This window comes from Sarcophilus harrisii, chromosome 6, assembly GCF_902635505.1.
Source record: "Sarcophilus harrisii chromosome 6, mSarHar1.11, whole genome shotgun sequence".
Taxonomy (NCBI): Eukaryota; Metazoa; Chordata; class Mammalia; order Dasyuromorphia; family Dasyuridae; genus Sarcophilus; species Sarcophilus harrisii.
The window spans coordinates 235453517-235460021 of record NC_045431.1 but is presented as its reverse complement, the minus strand read 5'-3'; the positions used below and the strand labels follow the sequence as shown (position 1 = coordinate 235460021).

Sequence of the window (6505 nt, the reverse complement as noted above, 5' to 3'; positions counted from 1 at the left end):
CTTTGAAATGAGTCTCTGGGGGCTTTGGAAATGAGGAGCTCCTGCTCCAAGGCAGCTTCTCCAGCTCAAATCTCCTCTTGATCCTTTCATCTCGGGAGGGAAAGAGCTTCCTTTGGGGGCTGAAGAGCTGAGTGCTCAGGGAAGATTTCCAACTCATTTTAGGGGCTTGGCCCATGGGAGCACCCCAGGGAGCACCGTGGGAGCCCCGGGAGCACTACCGAGCTCCACCAGCACCGCCGAGCTCCACCAGCACCTTGAAGGCACTCTGACTGGCCTGCACTTCCTGTCAGAGTGAGGGCCGGGCCCACAGGGCACCTGGACCCAGAGAGCCAGGCTGAAAAAGGAGATTCCCCCACACAGACGAACCTTGAGTTCTTGCCCGAAGGTGCTCAGGGAAAGCAGCTGGGCGCCCCGAGTCACTGTTAATTCATTAGGGTGAAGATATTAATCATGGGAAGGTTCCATTAATGGATATTAATTACACGTGATGGAGGCTTAATTAGGAAACACTAATGAAGTTTCAGCATCCATTAAGTGACATTAATTGATATTAATCAGGAGCAGGAGGGGTTAGTAGTGATGACATTTCATCACAATGATGAAATATTCATGGAAGAGGAGGAGGAGGAAGAACTGCAGGCAGGAGGAAAAGGAAGTGAGGAGAGAAAGCCCAAGACCCCAAGAGGGGGAGGGCTTCCTAGTTACCTTCCTCTTCGTATTCTTCTGCTTTGGAACAAAAACACAAGAGAGGGTCGCGTTAGCTGGGGAGGGTCTGACCCGCCTTGGGCAGGGAGGGCTGGAGCCACTGGCCCTCAGCAGAGGGAAGAAAGGTGAGAAGCCTTGCTGGGCTCCCCAGGGACTGAGCCGGAGGGGACACAAGGCTGAGACTAACCCCAGACTGCCCTCCATCCCCCTCCTCAATTCTAAAGGGTGGAAGAGGGACATGTGGGCCTGTAGCAGCAGAATGGCGGGGCCAGGCTCACCCGGCGGGTGGCCCCTGCCTTAGCTAGCTCCCTCTGCCTCGGGGTCCATCGGCCGGGACCCGCCAAGGGTCTGGGCACGTGGTGAGCGTCCTGTGGGGGGCCAGATGCCTCCGGCCTTGGGCTAAGGAGCTCGCCCGCTGCCCACGTCCCCATCAGGGGCCCCGGGAGATGGAGGTAGAGCACAAAGTGGGGGGGTCACTTTCCCCAAGGTTTGGCCATAAGTCAGGGTAGTGTCCAACGTCCCAGCCCAGGGAGATGATTAAAGACTTACCTTCGCCCTGTTCACTGTGGAGAGAAGAAGAGGGAGAGCCGGTCAGTGGGAGGTCATGAAGGCGATCACCAGCCACAAGCATGGCTCAGCCCTGCCCCCCGTCCCCTCTCCCCCACAGGCTTGGCTCCCATCCGAGCTCTCCTGGTCTCCTCACTGAAAAGGAGTAGGTCCCTGGGAAGACTTGTCTGAGGGGCGGGAAGCAGCTGCAGGCCCAGGGGTCCCAATCCCGGGGGTCCCAATCCCGGGGGTCCCAGGCCCAGGGCAGGATTGAGCAGGGTGGGCTTTGTACTCACACTTCCTCGTCAGACATGGTGGCGGTGGGCTTCGCTTCTGGAGAGGGAAAGAGATGGAAAGGGGGAGAGGAGAGGGGCAGGAAGGGGGAAGAGAAAGAGGGCAGGGGGGAGAGGGGAACAGCTTAGCCCCAGCCAGCCTCCTGGGAGCATCGTTCCCAGGGTGGGCGCCGCAGGAGGAGCAGGGTGGCAGCGGCCGGATGGCCCGGGCCCTGCCCGGAGGGAGCCCACTCCTTCTTTAGCCCCCTGGCCTCAGTCTCTGTGCACTGGGGGATTCCCCGGGATCCCCAGCCTTCCCTCCCTGGAGACACTGCTCACCTGGCAGTGGCCTGATTGGTTCACTCCTAGACACTTGGTGAGGTCCCCCACCTCCCCCAGCCTGGACCGACTCTTGCTGAGAAGGGGGCAGCTGGTGGGCTCAGGGAAGCCCCTCCATGACAGCATTTGTGGCTTATTGACACCCCCCCCCCATGCCGAGAGGGAATGAGGAGAAAGAGCCGGGGGTGCACAGGTGGGGGGGGAGCCACTGCCCATGGAGCCCCTTCTAGCTGCAGGACTCGGCCCCATAATCTCTGTGCTCTAAAGGCCCTTTCAGCCTCCAACTTCGAGCTCAGACCTTCTGCAGGCCCCTAAGGAGAGAGACCCCGGCTGGTCCGGAGGCAACCCAGTCCCCTTGAGAGGGCAGAACCTCATTTTACTCATCTGTACAGTGGGGCTGCTACTGTTTTCCTTGCAGGATGGTGGGGCAAAGGCTTCCCTGGCTGCTCAGGAAAGCTCCCACTTGGGAAGGGGCGTCGGTGCCAGGGGCAGCATCCTGCCTCCTGGACCCACTTTCCTCCCCTGAGCTGCGTCCTCGGTGGGAGAAGGCGATGTCTCCGACCGAATGGGGGCCGGGAAGGGGAGTCCAGGAGGGGGTGGAGGCCGCCTGGGGCAGCCTCTGGAGTTCTCAGAGTTGGAGAGGAGACTGGGCTCTGAGCCAGACACTTTTCTCCCATCTTTCTTTCCCTTTAAAAAATTCTTTGCAACATGGGATGGTTCTTGGGGGGGGGGGGGATGTAGTTGATGTAAAAACAGAAGAAAGAAATAGAGGCAAAAAGACTGAGCCGCCTCTGCTGCTCCTGCCCATGCTGCCTCTAGGCTCCCCGACCTCTGACTGCCAGCCCAGAGCCTCCACATGGACCCGTCTTCTTTCTTTCTATAAACAACTATTAAATGCCCACTGTTTGTGGGTCCCCATGCTAGGCCTGGGGACTGGCAGAGTTTATGCCCTCAGACACCAAACACTCCCTGGCTGTGGGACCCTGGGTCAGTCACGAAAGCCCGACTGCCTCAGGGGGAAAAAATGCTCCCTCCTTGGTGGGGTGTGGGCCAGACAGCTGGGCCCCCCTTGTGCCCAGGGGCCTTCTCGGCCCCGACGCCCTGGCAGCGGGGCAGTGGCTATTTATACCCAAGGAGCCCCGCGCTTCCTCCAGGATTGTGGCCGCTGCCAAAATTAGCCAAGGAAGGTTCTCTGCCTGAAACTCAAGAAGTCCCTGTGTCCTCCTCAGGCATCTGGGCGGGGCCCCAGAGGGTGGGGGCTCTAGAGGGGCGGGGCCCCAGAGGGGCGGGGGCTCCAGAGGGGTGGGGGCCCCAGAGGGGCGGCCCCCCATGCTGCGGCTAAGAATAACCCTCTGGCCCTGGCCATGCCCTATAAGGGCCTAAGCGCTGCTGCCCCGGCCTCTAGGGCACCCGCCCCACTTCTGAGACCCTCCCTGGAAGCCCGGGCTGCAGGCTCAAGGGCAGCTCCAGCAGGCCTTGAAGGCCAAACTAGCGGCCCAGCTCTGCTCCTGTGGCCCATAGACCTGCAGATTGGGGGAAACAAGCAAGCCCTCCATCCAGGCGGCCTCTAAGCTCCCTCCCAGTGTGCCCGAATGCCAGCTTCTGACACCCCGGGGCCGGGTTCTAAGGCCCCCCCCCGGGGGCCCAGACTCTGGGAGTCGGGGCGGGAGAGAACATGGCGGCGCCTGGGACCCGCCAGCCCACGTCCTCCTCGGAAATGCAGGAGTGGCCCCGGGCCTTCCAGCCAGGCCCGAGAAGACGAAGGGCACCCCTTTGTTCGGAGGGAGGGGGTGGGTCCCCTTGCAAAGGCTAACGGGGGGGGCTGCCTCCCATGTGCCCTGCCGGCTGACTCAGGGACCGTGTGCCAGGAACGGGAGGAGGCGCTCCCGGGACTGACCCCCTGCGTGTTGTTCCCTGCAAGGTGGGAATGACTAAGCCACCAAATTAAATACAATCAAGTCAAGAACCCCTGAAAAGCAGCCCCCCATCTCTGCTGCGGCGACGAGGGGCTCCCTACTTGTGGTGACGATCCTTCCATAGTCGGGCTATGGAGAAGTTTTCACGTCTGCTCTCTCTCTGTCTCTCTCTCTCTGTCTATCTCTCTCTCGCTGTTTCTTTCACTCTGTGTCTCTGTCTCTCTGTCTCTGTCTCTCTCTTTCGCTCTCTGTCCATCTCTGTCTCTGTGTGTGTCTCTCTCTGTGTGTCTCTCTCTCGCTGTTTCTTTTACTCTGTGTCTCTGTCTCTCTGTCTGTCTCTCTCTTTCGCTCTGTTTCTGTGTGTGTCTCTCTCTGTCTGTCTCTCTCTCTCTCTGTACATCTCTCTGTCTCTGTCTCTGTGTGTGTCTCTCTGTTTGTCTCTCTCTTTCGCTCTCTGTCCATCTTCTCTGTCTCTCTTGTATTCTCTCTTTCTCTCTCTCTGTCTCTCTCTCGCTGTTCTTTCCTCTGTGTCTCTCTCTCTGTCTCTGTCTCTCTTTCACTCTCTGTCCATCTCTCTGTCTCTGTGTGTCTCTTCGTATCTCTCTCTTACATCTCTTTCTCTGTCTCTGTGTGTCTCCTGTCTGTCTCTGTCTCTCTCTGCTACATCTCTCTTCTCGTCTCTGTGTGTGTCTCTCTGTTTGTCTCTCTCTTCGCTCTCTGTCCACTCTCTCTCTCTCTCTGTATGTCTCTCTATGTCTCTCTCTCTTCTATCTCTCTCTCTGATGTTTCTTTCCTCTGTGTCTGATCTCTCTGTCTCTGTCTCTCTCTTTTGCTCTCTGTCCATCTCTTCTCTGTGTGTGTCTCTCTCTGTCTGCTCTCTCTCTCTTCACTCTCTGTCTCTGTCTCTGTGTGTGTCTCTCATCTGATCTCTCCATTCTCTCTTCTCTCTGGTCTCTGTCCCTGGTCCTCTAGTCCCACTCCTTTCCCCTTCAGGAGGGGTCCCGGGGAGCTTGGGGACCAGCCTCTGAAGGCCTCTGGGTGTTGACTCTTTGCCTCCCCCCTACCCCCATCAGTCACATGTCCTGGGAAGGGCAGCGAAAATGGCACCAGCCTGGACACCCCTAACAGCTGGAATGCACTCACCGCCTCCCAGGAGTGGAGATCAGCCTGGATGCTCCCCCCCGTGCCCCTGCTGGAACAGACGCCCCTTCCTTACATGGGGCCCTAAGGGGAAGAGAGGAGGGGAGGAGCCTCCCAGAGAGGGCAGCAGAAGGCCCTGGGTCATGTGTCCCCCTCCAAGGCATCCAGGGCCGGCGCCTCCATCTCCCGTCTGCAGCCCGCCCGGCACGCAAGAGTCCCAAAGATGGCAGGCAGGGGTTCGGGGTCCTAAGCCGCTGCTAGGCTGGGCCTGGGGCAGCTGTACCACCCTGAAGGGAGGTACAGGTATCTCCCCTCTGCAGGGGGCCACCAAGCTCAGGAGGGCCGGGGGCCGGAGCCTGGGAGGACCCCCAGCTCTCCCTTGGCTGAGGGCGGAGCCATGCTCCCTGCCAGCCCCTGCCCTGGAATGAGGCCCCTCCCGCCCCCAGACTTCCTTCGTGAGGGGTGGGGAGGGCTGCCCTGGACCCCTTCCTCTCGGCCTGGCTGGACCTCTGACCTTCCCTCCAGGTCTGTGTGGGGAGGCCCCATCCCGAGCCAGCCCTTCCCCAGCAGCCCTTAACCCTGAAGGGAAAGGGGCCAAGCCCAGGCTGGTGCCCCCCTTCCTCCTAGGCCCTCCCTGAGCTTGGAGGTCACGGGCTGGCAGCGTCTGAGAAAGGGAGCATCCCAGACAGTTAGGGAGCAGGAAGGCCCTCAGGAGGCCGGCCCCTGGCCCTCTGGCCCTCTGGGAGCCGGCCCTGCCCTCTGGGGAGCCCGCTTCTGCCCGATGTGTCCCAGCCCCTCTCCCACCCTGCCTTGGGCAGCCCTGCCTCCCTTACCCCTGGGACCCTAACTCAAGCTTCTCCGGCGTCTCCCCAGCCGCCCCATCCCACTGACCTGTGCGCTAAGTCTGCGGAGAAGGGGAGCCCCGAGGAGCAAGGCTGGCTGCTGGCAATGTCACCAGCCAGAGCCCTCCTGCCCCCAATTATAGTGACATCTGATCTTGCCCCAGAGCCTACTGGGTAGCCAAGGAGCAAGGCGAGGGGGGGAAGGACCCTCCCAGTCTTGGGGGCCATACCAAGTATAGACACAGCTGTCTCTGGAGGCTGAGAAGGAAGGGACATGTTTGGAGAAGGAGAGAGGACCCCCGGCCTTGCCCCCACCCCCGGCCAGGAAAGGCTGTGTGCTAAATTTACACCCCGGCCAATGGGGCTGATGGGACATTGTGTCCCGGAGACCCTGCTGGGCTGTCCTGTTCCCCCTAAGCTGCTCCCACGTCCCAGGGAGCCCCCCCTGTCCTTGCCACCTGCCCCGAGCCTTCAGCAGGGAGTGAGCGGCGGCGGCCCCAGGCCCGGTGTCGCCTTCCCTCCGACCCCTGCCTAGTGTTGCTCAGGGCCCGGCCCCGGGGGCATCTCCCCCAAACCCGGGTTCCCGCTGGGGCTGCAGCTCCTCGGCGCCCCTGGCCGAGTCACCTCTGAGCCCCCGCCAGCCACCCACGGGCGGCCCTAAGCATGTCACGGCCTTCACGGGGGGACTTCAGCATGGGGGCTCGGGCTCAGCGTTTCTAGGAGTCCCTCCAGCAATGGGGCCTGG

The 6505-nt window shown here is 61.0% G+C and overlaps 1 long non-coding RNA gene across 1 annotated transcript; it reads right to left on the bottom strand.

The window, feature by feature from the left end:
• Positions 1–1254: 1254 nt before the first annotated feature.
• On the bottom strand, positions 1255–6245 carry LOC116419922. The gene is made up of 3 exons (XR_004230245.1): positions 5810–6245; positions 1548–1584; positions 1255–1268 (listed from the first exon to the last, which is right to left on the bottom strand). It is a non-coding gene; the product is annotated as an uncharacterized LOC116419922 (long non-coding RNA).
• Between the last annotated feature and the right edge of the window lie 260 nt (positions 6246–6505).